This window comes from Rhipicephalus microplus, chromosome 5 (assembly GCF_043290135.1).
Source record: "Rhipicephalus microplus isolate Deutch F79 chromosome 5, USDA_Rmic, whole genome shotgun sequence".
Classification (NCBI taxonomy): domain Eukaryota; kingdom Metazoa; phylum Arthropoda; class Arachnida; order Ixodida; family Ixodidae; genus Rhipicephalus; species Rhipicephalus microplus.
Window position 1 is genome coordinate 27,563,126 of NC_134704.1, and position 16,165 is coordinate 27,579,290.

The 16,165-nt window shown below is 43.5% G+C and overlaps 1 protein-coding gene across 1 annotated transcript in view; it reads left to right on the top strand.

Annotated features, from left to right (window-relative positions):
• Window positions 1–448: 448 nt before the first annotated feature.
• Window positions 449–16,165, top strand: part of LOC119173953 (suppressor of lurcher protein 1) — a 376,626-nt gene continuing 360,909 nt past the window's right edge. Inside the window, exon 1 of the mRNA XM_075895055.1 lies at window positions 449–577. The gene's annotated coding sequence lies outside the window, so the exon portion shown is untranslated. The remainder of the gene's footprint in view (window positions 578–16,165) is intronic.

A 16,165-nucleotide genomic window follows, 5' to 3' on the forward strand; every position in this document is an offset into this window, starting at 1 on the left:
GATTTGTTGGGTTTCAATTAAAGCCGCCTTTCGTAGAATGTGTTGCCACGTACAGGGATGAACATTCCACTTGCAAACCCGAACGGGAAACATACTAAGTTTTTTTTTTCATGACGTAAGTTACGCTTAGAATACAGAGCATTTCTGTGTAGCGGTACATGCAAAGACGTGCGCTGAACGATGCTTCAAAATCGTGGAATGAAATGGACAAAGTTCTGCAGTAAATATCTGCGGTTGAACTATATTTGGGTGTTTTCTAAGCGTGCATCTCTTGTGTAGGGATAATTTAATGCAAAGATACGCGGCTGGAAAGGAGTGTTAATAGAGAATACTGACCCAACGTGGTTGCGCAAATAGTTCGATCAGTTTAGATTGGGTAAGTGAAAGGGATTGTCTCATCTCCATTGGCAGCCCTGTGGGAAACCCTTCTTTCCGTGGCCGGTGGACACAGAAACTACCAGAGCACAGTGGACCGAAACTCGTCCCATGATACCCAGCTATGAACGCGTCGATGCCTTCAATGATGGCCACCTCCACCTCTCTGAGAACGAACATGCTGACAGCTGCAACCAAAATGGTGAGATTTATCGCGTGTTATCACCACTCTACAAAGAACTTTTGCTTGAAAATCGGTGTTTTATGAAATGGCTCTGTGCCGCACGTGTCTACGTTGTAGGTATACGAAGCTACATGAAGCTCTGTATACAAAAGAATCAGCAAGATAGACTTTTAGGGGCTTATCAGGCTGCCGTTGATAATCAATGTTTTCCGGGTATTCACACATGAGAACGGAGTACCTATTCATGTTTAATTTTATGTAAACTAGCAATTAAGACTATAGAGAGACGCTATGCCCACTTTGATGAAAACAAGCTAGAAAAGAGAGAATATAGGTTAAACTCGTTTAGTAAACCATCAACCGTTTCATTAAGCACCAACAGAAACGCTCCACCGCTTTCTTCTTCGTAAATGGTATCGCCTCCAGTTAAAAAAAAAACATCCAGAAATATAGACGCAAATACAATTAGTGCTTTACCCATCAACTTGCATTTGTGGGATAAAGTGGGATTACTGCGTCGTTGAAGGGCTGAACGTCTTCCACTTCACCACTCCACAAGGGCATTTCTTATATAGAAGAGAATCCTGCTCAGTAGGACCTGAAGAATGGGGTAGTGTCATGACTATGTAACATACAGGTGGCGTTTATCACGTGTGCCAATGCTCAGATTGTTCGCAGAACGCCAAACGTGTCTTCTTAAATTTGAAAAAAAAAAAAGCTGCGTTCTGTGGTTTTATTTCTATTACTATTTCCAAGTGGATTCTCTAGATCACCGGGGGTTCCTCAACGTGTACCCAAATCTAATTAATCCTGACGGGGCCAGTAATAAACGGTGAGCGCGAAGGAAAGCGCATGCAATATTTTGTTTGTTCATTCGTGGAAGACTCAATTATAACAGAGTTATGACAGGGGCATGTATTATAAATATATATATATATATATATATATATATATATATATATATATATATATATATATATATATATATATATATATATATATATATATATATATATATATATATATATATATATATATATATATATAGAACAAGTGCCGAACAAACGCCGAACAATATATATATATATATATAAGAACAAACGCGGAAACAACTTTGTAAAGATCAATTTTTCACCACTTCCTGTTGTTTTCGGACATTGCCGTTAGTATTCAAAAAATAACAAGTGGGTTGCCGCCTACTTGGTGAGTGAAACGCCATCAATGGGAACTGTCGTGGCCTCTGTAGAACGAGCCGGCTTGTTCCCTTCTCAGTGGCAGTTTTCATTGCTTCTTCTTCCTGCTCTTACCCATTCTAACCCTCTCTTTCCAGAGGCAATTGCATTTTGCAACAAGAATGCGCTGCTCAAGGAATATCTCGCACTGCGTAGAAGCTCCAATACTTTTTTTTTTGTCGTTGGCATAGCCTCTATTGAACTGAGCGTGGTACGGGCAAGCAAGTTGATGCGTAACAACAAAGGCGAAACGAGAGATTCCTGTCTCGTCTTCGTCGTCGAAACACAGGCAGTTTTGAGATATCGAATGACAAGCGGGATGGGTAGTGTTGTTTCCGTCTCTGGAAAGTTGACTGTCAGATCGAGCGAATGCCGGCTTGCTGCATTCTTCTCACGGGCGCGGTTTACGTTGTCTTTTACAAGCTGAAACGTCCTGGAATCATAGTTGTCTTCTCGTGCCCCGAATGCTGTTGCTGACGTTACACAGGCGCCCTTGAACAAAAAAAAAAGTTTTCTTGGTACAAATATAGCGAGCCTGGTTATACCACACTCCGCATCAGCACCAATCATCAACAGCACTCTTCAGAAGCATCACAACATACTAATACAGAGTGATCACCTTAAAAAAGTCTTTCCTGATACCCCATGTGTGGTATGAAAATATAAACTGCAGCATGGGGGAAAACACAATCTTCTCGTGGAACGCGAGGAGCGCTTTCTTCGCTATAACTCTTTTTTTATGTGTCCTCCCTGATTTCGATATTTTCACCTGTGTACTCGTTCTGCTCTCAGCACACATCAGGTTACCGTTTATTTTGTCTTCCTCCTCTTCTGCCACTATTCTGGTAAGCACTTGTCTTGTGTCGTCACGCGTGCTTTGGCTCGTACGAGAACTCATATGGCACAGTGCTCGGGGTCCCGTCGTCGCGGTGCCGTTGTCATCAGGGCACGCCCAAATGATAACGACCCCAGGGGCATCCAAACGACCGGCCATTTGTAACAATACTCTTCTCCTTCCGACACCACTGCCTCGGCTTGTGCTCTCTCTCTCTCGGGCACTTGTGATTAGAAACGCTTCGCCCTCGTGGCCAGGGCCCCGAGTACTCACTGGAACTCACCATAGAAAAGTTTCCCCTTTCCCCCACCAACCTCAGTTACTCTTTTTCTTAAATATTCATTGCCTTTGTCATTATGCCTGAGGGAATACGCCGTACATAGAAGCTCGTGGTCGGCACAAACTTGTTTTCAGCGTGGATTCATATTGAGCCATGCTCTCTAGCCATGTACATCCAATTTGATGTACTTGAATTCAATTGAGGCAACTTTGAGCGCAAAAGCGAAATTCAGTCGCCAGTTTACCGCATTTAGGCATTCAGTCACGTTACTTTCAAACCTGTCAGGCATGCCCTGATCCTTCATTTTGTTCTTTATATATTTGTTTCATTATATAATCGTTTTCATTCATTTAGGTTTTATTGATATAGCTGGGTGGCCTTCTTTCTTTCTATTTAGTTTTCCTTTCCTTTTTTTTCTGTCTTGTTGTTCGTTCTGCCTTTCTGTTCCTGTTTCCTTTTCCTATTTCTTTGTTGCTTTCTAATTCCTTTTATTCCTCTCCTTTTCTCTGTTTATGCTCCCTTTGTCTCACTCTCCATCTAGTTTCAGCTTTCTTCCTTCTTTTTTTGACATTCTTTCTCTGTCTCTGCATTTCTTTCTCTATTTCTTTCTTTGTGTTTCTTTGCATACTGTCCTTCACTACCGACCCTCCACCTTTTTTTCTTCTTATCTACGTATCTCTCCTCGCCATTCTCACTTGTCTTTCCCACCTCCTTGCTGTGCTAGAACAAGAATACATTACGTTCTGGCAGCATGCCTGTCGAATACCACCGCTCACATCTTTCCATCTGTCTATCTGCTTCAACTTTTTATATATTTCGTCACCCTGCTCTTCACCTAGACATCGTTCCCGCCCCGCCATGGTGGTCTAGTGGCTAAAGTACTCGACTGCTGACCCGCAGGTCGTGGGTTCGGATTCCGGCGGCGGCAGCTGCATTTCCGATGGATGCGGAAATGTTGCAGGCCCATGTGCTCAGAATTGGGTGCACGTTAAAGTGCCCCAGGTGGTCGAAATTTCCGGAGTCCTCCACTACGGCGTCTCTCATAATCATATGGTGGTTTTGGGACGTTAAACTCCACAAATCAATCAAATCAGACATCGCTCCTTTCCTTTCTGCTTTCCCGTTGCAATACGCCAGATACATCGGTGCGCGTGTTCGGGGGGGGGGGGGCAGATAATAAATGAGCGAAAAATGAGCACGTGCGGTTTCATGATGATCATAACTTATAGGGCCACGACACAACGCTGAACTTTAACAGCTTGGATGATGAATCTATGTCGAATGAGGCGTTCAAAGCATCAGCCTTACTGCTCATTGCGGCTTATGTCGTCTCCCTTGAGTGCAGGTGCTAGAGCGGAAGCTGTTGCACCATTGCGTTGTAAGAGTGTAACACCTTACGAATGTTCTTTTTGCTAGTAAAAACTGTTAATGATGGAGTTGGTTAATCGCATCATCAACTTGTTTCCTATATGGTCATAATTCCATCGTTGTCTTCATTGTCCTTGTCATATCGCACACGTCGTACCTATATCTCCAAACCTTCGCTTCAAGCCGATAACAATGGCACGCTTCGCGGCATTTCGCTATCTTTCCGGAACGCTGCCTTTCACAATGTCTTCTTGTTGTCCCCACATTCACTCTCTCTTCTGTCTCCCGACACCTCAGCTGTGTTTTGTTCATAATTTGCTCTTTCCGGGGATTTATCTTACTTCTGGTCGGTGTGCTCCTCTCTCAAGTTTGGTCGGTCATGCGGGAGGTGGCGAGGCACCAAATGCGATTACCGCGCGCTCCCTAGAGTGTATTTTCATATTGTTTTTTTCTTTGTTTTTCTCTCGGAGAATCTGTTTTCTCTCACCGTCCGTGTACTGTCGCCGCCTTTTTTTTTCATTTCGATTTCTCTGACCCTTTTGCTAAGGAAACCGTGCAGCCTCGTGATAGGCTGGGCTGACGTCAACAACCTTGATTCCGCACGCACTTGTCTAAACCGAATATTTAGTTTCGTCAATACATGCGACACATACAGGTAATTATTCGTATCGACTTATAAAAGACAAATGCTGAGCATTTGCTGTTCGTCGTGGTGAAGTAGTGGTTTAGGTGCTCATTTTTTTATTTATATTTGGCAGAACATGGGTAGGTAGGCTACGTTAGAGCCGGCTATCCCTACATCTTAACAGTAATTCACTATATAAACACACAAAGAAGAAAAATTAAGAACAAAATAAGAAAAAAAAACTCAATAGGTGCTCATCTTAGCTTGGGTTAACACGGCACATATGGATACGAAAAGGGAAAAACGACAGAGTCGTCCAGAAAGGTAGGCGCTAAACTTCCAACTGTTTATTTCATGCCCTGGACATCCATCTTATGCAAGCGTAAAAACACAACTCATCTTAGACGTGGTGTCATTCCAAGAAAAGCCATTTCTATATCCGTCAGTGCGATTGATGGTGAACTCACACACGTTTCCCATTTCGGCTATAGCTTCAGCTTCTCTGATTTCACGGGTCAGTTGATTGCGAGACCAGTCAATAACGGTGCAGCCGTACAGATCAGCGGAGCACACAAAACCGCTGAAAGTTTATTTCTTGCGTTGTAGTCATGTTCACGTAGTCTATCGCTAAGACACCGCTTGGTCTGCCATATATAATAATTTCCACACGATAGCAAAAATGTGTGCACAACGCAGCACACAATATCTACACATCTGACCTGGTGTCTCTTATCACAGACCAAGCGAATGACATTATTTCGGCAGGTCAACTTGCAAAGCTCCCCTCGATTTTTGGGGGCTGAAAACACCACGCGTACGTTAGCCCACTGGGTCACTTTCTTCAAGTTATGAGAGATAGTGTGCATATACGGGATTACACATATTCTACTGCCCTAACGCTCTAACAATTGTTGCCTGTCTTTGTGCGAAACTTTCAGGATGCGTTTGGCTGCAGAAACCTGCAGCAGAACTGGGTACCCTACTTCGGTGAGACGCTTGATCTGAGTCTCGAAATTGGACATCATTTTCTGGTAACACGATTTGGCCAGGGCATTTCTAAAGCACAAGTTTGCGATTCCTCTCTTTGTAAGCTTTGAGTGCGCCAAGACAAAAGAAACAAGAGGCTTTTTTTCCCATGGCTCATACGACCAGCACGGGCACTTTTCTAGCAAAAACAACCGGATATCCAAAAACCTGAGAGAGGCACGTTGGGGAAGTTCGCAAGTAATTTCAAGGGGTGCGAGACATCCCTTAATAGTGGGTAACACTTCGTCAACCTTCGCTTCTAAGTGAACAAGTGTACAGTCAATTAAAAAGAGGAAATCATCGTCAAAACGAAATGCTTTGCACACTAGGGTGTGTTATTTAACGTTGTAGACAAGGCAGTGCTAAGGCCGAAAAAGAAAACATCCCTAAAAATGGGTGCTATGCAGGAGCCGATGCTAACACCCTTTTTTTGCGAATACAACGCGTTATCCCATGAGATAAAAGTAAATGAAAGGTAAAAAAGATAAAAGTTCTAAGAAATGACTTATTGACAATGAGGCTTCATTTTGAAAGCGCGTGGCACCGTAATTGTCTATGACACGTTCAATAGCAGACATAGAGCACCATGAGGGATCGAGTAATACTAGTTTTTTATGCAAACCGAAGAGGCTTGGTAACGGTCAGGGGTGTGGTTATTCAAGAATTCAATTACTTGCTCGGAGTTCCTAATCCAGAAAGGGTCATTAACACGTACACATGCAAGCTTGGTTTGAAGAAACAAAGCGACTGACTTCTGCCATATGTCATTCTCTGATATGATTGCCCTTAAAGGGACCAAATATGCTGCGCTAACCCAAGCTAAGTTCATGTACAACCAACTCGCCCGAGCCTCAACACTTTTGAGGTGCTCATCTGCTGACCTGAAAATCACGGATTATTATTATTATTATTATTATTATTATTATTATTATTATTATTATTATTATTATTATTATTATTATTATTATTATTATTATTATTATTATTATTATTATTACGCACTCCAAACACCGAGAGAACCTAGCAGACAAACTATAGAATAGAAAAATACAATATCTTCATCGGGAATAGACACACCCACTCACTTACGCAAGAATTTTCACGGGGACAAAAGTCTTGTTAATTGAACATTTCTAAATATAATATTTATCATCACACTGTTCTGGAAATAAGCATAAATTATGCTGTTCAGTTGCGACAACCCGTTTCCTCGCTTTTGTTACCACAGCCGCAGTACAGCTCCTCCTTTGCTGCACGGTATGACGGTGAGTACAATACCGGCATTGTCGAGCGTCCGTTCGACAAGCAAGCGAAAAAAGCGAAACAAATGTCCCGCAGTTGTGTGCAGTTCGCGATAAAATCTTTTGCCTTTTGTCTTGTTCCCCGTTTGGCAGGATGCTGCGAAAAGCTTGCTTATGAGGTTTTTGTTTTTATTCTTTCTTTTTTGTCTTTGAGCTCGTTCTGATCCAGCAAAATCACGAAGGCCGACAGAGCCGGTGTCGGTGCCGCCACGTGTGTCATATATTTATAATCGTGTTTCTTTTTACGAATTATTATCGGTTTCTTTTGCATCTCATTTGCTACGCATGCGTTGCCTCGCGTGCTATCTTCGGACGTCTGCACATTAATGCAGCTTGACTGGAGCGGAACTCGAGGAAAACTTATTCACCGTCGTGAGGGAACAGTAGCATGTAATTTTTTTTAATCGTATGTTCTTTGGCCTAGGTAAAAAAAATAAAGCGCGAGACTTGTCACACACGTGTGGTTAGCATACCGTCCTGGAAGTTAATAAAAAAAAAAACACCGAGGTTGTCTTATAGCGAATATGGTGCTTGACTATGGGACTGAAGGTCGCGGGTTCGAAACTCCACCAGGGCGACCACATTTCGATGGTGGCAAAACATTCGAAGCTCTTTTGCTTAGATTTGGGTGCGCGTAAAGGAAACCCAGAAGATTGAAGCTTCCGAATTCCTCAGCTGCATCGTCTGCCTTAATCATATGGCGATTAAGGGAGGCGTAGCTTAGCCGTATCTGTCCGCATATCATCCGTTGTGCCGGAAAATATTCTATGATGATCAAATAGCTGTTTTGTGAAGTAAAATTCGAACAATTATCATTGACTTTCTGCCAAGCCATCGCTGTCGGTGGTTGTTCATGGGTTGAAATGGTCCCCTGTTTTCGATAGAAGACTATTCGCAGCTAAGCAGCTTAGGGTCACATGGTTTGTCAATTACGTAATGAATGACGTCATCAATTTTTTGTTAACAAAATGGTGTACCCTTGACAATACTGAATCTGTAAAAAGAGATGAGGGTAATATAGTGAGAACCGCGAAGAGCCACGACACACAATACTGTTCCCCCACGGACACTGGCAAGATAGCGATTCTTATACACTGCCAGGCGGAACGTGGCCCTATCATGCAAGCTGTACACTGATGATGCCACGTCGTCACATGTCAGTTTTCCGCTAAGCGTGACCTCAGGCATTTGAGAGGCCAATTGACGATCCCTTTTTTGATTACGTTGGAAAGATTTTCAGTCTATTACTTGCTGACTTTCTTCGGCGCTCACAGTGGTTACGTTCTAAGTAATTATTACGTCCCACGACGACGTTTCTCCCAACGGTATATGCTTTGTTGGCGGCGTGCTTGGCGTTCTTTATTTTTTGGTTGTTTGTTTTTGTGAGCCTGTCTTTCACAAGAAGAAAGCAAACAAACAGGAACGTAAGCGAGCAAATAAATGAACACATACGCAAAGACGAACAAAAAAAAAAGAGTGCTTTCACTTTCTTCGTACGTTTTGTCTAGTGCTCTCCATTGCTTTTCATGTTTAAAGAAAGTCGCTGACAACTTTTGTCCTAAGCGGTGAGGTGGAGGAGGAAGCAAATTTATTGTAAGATTTCGGCGGCCTCGATGGCGCTGATACCACGACTGGGCGTCAGCCAGGAGCCCTTGGGCCCTGGTGGCGTCCTCGGCCGGCCGGATTGACCAGAGCTGTTATTCTGGATCTGTACTAAGAGTACACAAAGTTTATAGGATGAAATAGAAAATTCCTCAAAAAGAAAAACGAAGCAATCAACAAAATGTTTATAGACCTTCTTTAAACTCCTCTTTTTTTTCGCAGATATCGTAATCCGCTCAAGGAAGGTTGCGTTACATCTGCAATTATATGCCTCAGTTGAATTCAAAAACTTTTTTGTCCTGTACTCCCTCTTTCTGACCGAGGTCGAGGATATCTGGAATTCGAAATATTCAGCTAACTGTAAAGCCTGCTTTCATCATAACTGAGCGTGTCTGCTGAAACGAATGCAATAGATACTGAACACGCATCCTTGCCTGTCCCGGAGGGCATACATTGCTAACAGATACTGCGGGAAGCTTCAAAGGATGGGGCTATGAAACTTGATTGAAATGCGGAGGTGGCAGAAGCTTATACTTTTTTCATCGTCGTCCTGACCGGCCCACGAGCAAGCTTGCGCTGTGCAGATGAATACGAGAGAACAAGGTCGATCCGTACTGCTCGAAGCGAAATTGTGGACGTGGCGGAAATTCAATGTGCCTTATGAACTCAACGATGCGAGAGAGATGTGCAATAACGGCTGGACTGTTTTATGCAGAGAGACGGGCAACTTGACCTTGCCGCAAGACGGAAGAAAGAGCTTGTACAGATGTTTATGGTGTGCTGAGCTCACCCTTGAGTAGGCACTCGAGAAAAGATATCTCGACTTAGTGTCATATACCGAGACTGTCCCGACGTTGTCAAGTGTTTTATATTTTACTATGATCAAAGTACTTTTTATCAGAGCGCTAACATAGAGCCATAACCGAGAAGAGAGCGAAAGATAATTTCAAGACTAGATCTTCGATGCCTCATCAAACGCGTTGACTTCAACACGAGTGACGCGAAAAATCATCACGTGACGACACCACCATCAAACGTCTAAACATCGCCAAAAGCTATGACGGCATTCTGACGTAATTATGACATAATCCCCTGATGTCGTCGCCCGGTCAAAGGCGCACTGCAAAACTGCGAGAGGTGAAGAGAGCATTAAATGGTGGACGATGCTGGAGGCAGTGCCGACCCACGTCATCACTGAAAAGGGGGTCATAGATAGATACGTGAGGAACAGCGTGGCTTTTTGTTTTAAGCTTGTTCGACTGAGAGACAGGAAGAGAGGAAAGAAAGGTAACGAGAGAAGAGCTAGAATAGATATCTGGTTTGCTTCGGTGGAGCTGGGCGGGGAAACTTGAAACGAGGGGAGGACGGAGATGGAGTAATACAGAGACTACGAATTATTTAAAGGCCTTGAAATAGTATTCAGCAAGAGCTGTAGGCGGATTTTTTATCTATACCACTCTTTGAAATTGGCTCAGAGGAGGTTTTTTTTTCTACTAAAGATTGGTTTGAGAGCCAAAGGAATCGTGCCTCAATATTGAGTACCTCAAGCGGTCTTTTAAAAAACGTATACGCCTGTGCCACGCCGCCAGCGAGATAAATCGAGACGACGCAACTTCACGGCATCGCAGTCGCTTATTGACGGATGAGAATACTTCGGGTTTTGTTTAACCCTTTATGAAAAAAAAAATCAGTCGCCCGCAGCTTTGTGCGATCGCTCTCACTTCGCGTTTCTTTATTGATATCGACTGCTGCACCATGCGGCCATTCTTCGCTAGAATTCAGTGCTTCAATTTTTTAGTGAATATCTGCTTTAATGCTCAGAAAGTCAGCCCTTGCGTCAGGAATATTTTTGGAAGAAAGCACGAGAATACCGTCTTACCGTCTTTTCAGTCATCGATTCATTTAAAGATTTTGCTCTCTTCGTTCACTCTCTGTTCTTCTGAGATCCTAGGCCACAGCTTGTAGTAAAGCGTTCTTTATTTTTATGAAACGCGAAATTCTCATGATACGTAGAAGATGGATAAGACATGGCAGCTTGTATGTGAATTTGTGTGCCGTGTCAAAATTTCTCGCTGTTTTCGTTTTTCTGTTATAAGCATTAACCAACTAGTCCGAGTTTTGACCCTACTAGTTCTCTGTTTGAGTGTGCAAAATAGAGGTTACTTTTATATCCTCACGATGGTGCTTCCTAACTTTGTGCCGCCATATGGTAGCGTCTCTGTCGAGTTTCCGCTGAAAGATTACCGACCGTTACGATAGAAGCATTTCGTAATGCTGAGGATGCTAAAGGATGACAGACTGAAAGAATGAATGCCTATACTTCGAGACGATCAATGAGAATTCAAATCGATGGCCGTCTACCACTAAACACAAACGATGATCGACGAACAGCAGGTATTCAGATTTATTGAAGATCAAAATCTGTAGACGAATACATACTCGGAATTCAGGAGTCGGGTATATCGAGAGCTCTGAAAACACCCTGTGCTCTTCAAGTGACGAAACGAGTGGCACCTGGTTGAGGGTGTCGCCATAACTTATCAAACTAAGCGCTATTGCAACATGTGCTGCATCTTCGTAAGATTGGCTCAGATATTCCATTCATTTTTGGGTTTCTCTATTGGTGTGGACGTGACTCAGACGTCACTGAATCGCTAATATTGCTTGAATTGGAGGGAGGCGTAGGGCGAGCAAAAGAATAAAATAAATGTGCCGAACAATGAAAATTGGGGGCTCAGTTTGTTGCTATTTGACGTGCTTTTTCGTCCAGTTTTGTTTGTCTCTGCTACATGTGGAAAGTTGTGCTGCAAGCAGTGTATGGTGGCTACAGAGGAGCGCTGGGTGGGGGTGATGATTCAGTTTTTCTTGTAGCAGGTGGCTTTGTCTATAAAAGGACAAGCAAGCAAAAAAAAAAACGTGCTATGCGTCAAGGGATCGTAAAAAATCTACAATCGAAGCAGACACATTTTGAAATTGTTGAGGAAACAATCAACATGTTTTGTTGTGAGGGCAGTTTTGGATTTCACTCACCCTCTTTTGATCCTAACATGTAATGGAAACGCTGGACATGAGATCAGTGCCCCCTTGTGCCTTTTTCTTAACCCTCGTATATTGCATTCTTGTTCGCACAATGCGACAAAAAATGCGTCTCCAATCCATAACCCTCAGCCAGCTATAGCAGCGAAATAGTTATAGTGATTGAGCCACCGTGAGGGGTAAATTAACGGAGGAAATCGGGAAATAACAAAGCGATACAGAAATAATAACGCCAGAAAAAAAAGAAATATTGCGAGCACTACTGTTTTCTTTTCTGTCTTTTTTTCTTGTGTTTGCCAAAGGCAGGAAAGTTGATGAGCAAGATAGTGAGTGGTTTCTCGGACGTTTCAGTTTTTACCCGCTGCCTATTTGCTTCCACTGAACGGGGTTTTCTCAACGCTCAACGAATTTCTTCGTTCGTGGCTACATTGTTATTGCTCGGCGGCGTCCGTGGGTATTGATTGCGAGAGTTTACAGCCGTTTCCTGGCGTGCCACTTTTAACTTCACAGCGCGTGTGTATTTTTCCGTGGCCCTGGAGGAATCGATACTGGGATAAACCATCTCTGTTTCGGAATCGAGTTTTTCGTCTGGCGAGAAGAGAGCGAGAAGCTGGTTGAAAAAAGAAAAGCTAGATTTTCTCGATCTTTGCTAGTGGCTTCATATATATAGTGTGACTTCTTTTCTCTTACAAGCGAAGAAGGGATATGCAGCTTGATCGTTTGACGTTTATGTTTTGTGATTATTGCCCAAGGATTGCGCAGTGCGCAAAAGGAGCTTTCGTTCGCCAGATCCTCCTCCTATGAATGCCTGCTTCGGCACGAAAGTGATGGAGCAGTCTGCGGAGGTTGTAATCGATAGGATGTGTTTTCGAAACGCGTTGGGGGTCGTCTAACGTGGCGTTTGCTCCCCTGTCTAGCATAGATTGGGCAATCACGCCGAAATTTTAGTCCATTTTATCATGAGGTTCAGAGGTAGGAGCCATGGTGCAAAATATATTAAAGTACTTACAACTTGAGTTCTAAAGTACTACATAATTCGGGAGCATGAGTTGAGTATTAACAGGCCGTATAAAAGCAGTCTATGGGAAGCCTTTTTAGCGATTCGTTAGGGGCGGTATTGCGTCGTGACGTAGTATAGTTACAACATCTGCATGATCGCAAAGATTGATTGATTAGTTGATAAGTGGTTATACCATCTGATGCACGATGAGTGAACATCCATGTTTGATGCAACATAATTCCAGCGAATTGGAATATAGGATTATTCAGAAAAAACAAACCACTCAAAAAAAACAAGGCAGGGCTCGCAAAGGCGCTGGAACAAAAACGACGTGGAGTGCAACCCTTCCGCTATTAGCTCATCTTAATTCTTAACGCTTAGAATGCAAAAACGTTCATTAGAGAGAAAAAAATAAATAAGTACCAGAAGGAGGTAAGTGGGCTCCTAGTCCACTTCTTTTTTTTTGCAAGTTTAGTTTTCCCGGAACTTTTTATTACGCATTTAGCCCAACTTTGATCACTAAATGCAAACTGCTGTAAGGGCTCTGCTCGATCGCGGTTCTTTCTTTTTTGTTGAGCAAGGTAAGTGATCATGGTCTTCACCTTGCGCTGCCCAAACAAACAGAAACTTACGTTTTCTGCTCATTGTAGCTCGACTTGTACCAACTGACTATCGAGGAACAAATTCAACTTGTAATAATGTTTACAGTAGATAAGGATGTCAAAATCTTGTTGTCACCTAGCTTCTGAGGGCAGTGCGAGAAACAGGTGCAGGTGCCCACTTCGGTGTGATGCACATTGAATGCGACAAAAAAAAACAAAGAAAGGCGCAATGGCCTAACGTCACATACTGGCGTACAAGTGGCTTACGGTTATTCGTTGTTATGGTGTTAATCTTTTCTAAGCAATCTGGTTGCATTTCATTTTTTCTTGCTTGATTAGAAAATGGCTGTGGGCGTACTCTGGCAAACTTCTTTGCTTCTTAACAAACGTCTTTTGTTCTCACTGTATACTAACTTGAACGAACGCGCATCAAAGTCGGCCCGTTGCCGTGAGGTGATTCTATGCTTGTTCCATTCATTTTCGGTGACCTGCGCTTGACATGTTATAGTCCAATAGGCGACGATATGGTGGGATTGAGAATATTAGTAGCGAATCTGTTTGAGGCGGCCGTAATACGTGTGGTCTTTCCTGTGTGGTTGATCAGGCCTCAGAAATAGGTTTCGTCAGACTACTCACCACTGGTCCACCAAACAAGGAGAGAGAGAGAGAGTAAAACTTTATTGAAGGGGAAAGGGAGAGGGGCGTTTTAGAGCCTTTATGGTTGGGGCCCTACGTCCAGGGCTCCACTGGCCTTAGCCGCCCGCCGGACTTGATCCAGTAGTGCGAGCTGCACCCCTGGGTCCGAGCTAGCGAGGTGTGCCTCCCACTGCTCCATACTAGGTGTTAAAGGTTCGCCGAGAAAATTGGTTATGTCGCTTGGTTTACGATCGCACCCCCACGATATGTGGTAGAGAGTCGGTCTTCCACCGCACCATGGACATACAGCCGGGTAAAGAGTTGGATGTATCGCGTGTAACTTCAGTAGGTGCGGAAATACATCCGTTTGAATTTTTCTAAGGTCAGTGGCCTCTTCCCCATTAAGGGATCTGTGAGGTGTTCCACATTTTTGACGCGTGAAGCGCTGGTGAGCTAGAATCTCCCTAGGTAAAATTGGCTTGATCTGGTGCCCGGGACACGCAGGTCTCGAAGGCAATGAAAGGGCGGACGCTCTAGCTCGTGCGTTTTGTAACCGAGCGGAGAATCCATCTCTTTCATTGACCAAACAAGGAAAGAAGGCAATACTTAGCCCAACGCTTGGGAACGAAAAGGAAACCGCGGCGGCGAGAAGACGCCGAAGCGATGAAAGGCTTACACCCACGACGACCTGCACGTACTACATCTATGAGAAGCGCAAACGCTTGGTTACAGAGCCCCTTTCGGTCTAGGGAGTTTGGGCAACCCTGTCGTCTGCGAGTGTATAAGAAGTTTGTGGGTATAAATTGGCAGCAGCAAGCACAGGACCTGGTTAACTGGCGTAACATGGGAGAGGCCTTTGTCCTGCGGTGGACGTAGTCAGGCTGATGATGATGATGATGATGATGATGATGATGATGATGATGATGATGATGATGATTATTATTATTATGACGACGACGACGACGACGACGAAGTGGCTCAACTCGAACCTTTCTGTGCTGAGCATCAACGTAACGACAACATATCAGCACCTAACGAAAGCCTTGCAACAACCTAAAATCAACCTATAAAACCCTCATCGCTATAGCTAAGGTCTATACATGCAAACCAGAATCAAACAGATTAACCACCAGAGTCATTCAGTTTTGCTGTCTCCAACTTTGCGCCACTTAGTGCAAGCTTCGAAAATTTTCTCTCTCTGGTTTACTGGAAATTACGACGTAATGCTGCGGCGCGAGGAGCTGCTAACTATTCAGAAGCAATGCGTCTGCGTCACGTGGATCAGTTGGTGATGACTTCGATGAGCTAATAGTCTAGTAATGAGAGTAAATATTCATTCTTTAATTCCTCCATTCATACCCTTCACGGACAATTATTTATTCCCTCATTCGTCGTTAAAAACAGCCTGGTGCCTACAAATCAGCCTGTTCGTTTTACACAGCCCTTTGCAGCTGCGTAGGTATGTTGTCGAGGGTGATCATTTGCTTCTGAAATTGTGGACTCTTTCCTCCGCTTTTACCGAAATACTTACAACATTCACTAAGAATTTAGTTTGTCCAGCTTATTTGCAGTTCATCATCATTATCAAAACAAAAGCCCAGCGTAAGACAGCACGGACAGTGATTTTCGTTTTTTTATGGTTATTTTGTCCTAATTACTGACCCAGGGCTCTTGAAGGCATCTACCCTTGTTTCACCATGCACAATCTATATATTGAAGTTCTGAGATAAACAAATGTCACTAAAGCGTAAAATGCAACGTCACTGGATGTGGTGCTGCTGTTATTGTGTCTGTCCTTTTTTTTCAGTAACGTTATGTTCTCAAATGCGTCAAAATCACACTTATCCTCACCATCGCAGCACTGATTTATCTGTGTCTCTCAAATTTTCACGCTTACCGTAGCCACGTACCACTGTCCCTCCTGTCTGCATTGACATGAACTCAATCGATCGAGCGCTGGCCAGTAGTCTCTTCCGAGACAACATTTACGCGTGCCAATAATTTACCGCCAGGCTGCAGTTTACGCAACACAGAAAAACAGGCAGCCGTCATTGAGCTGTCGG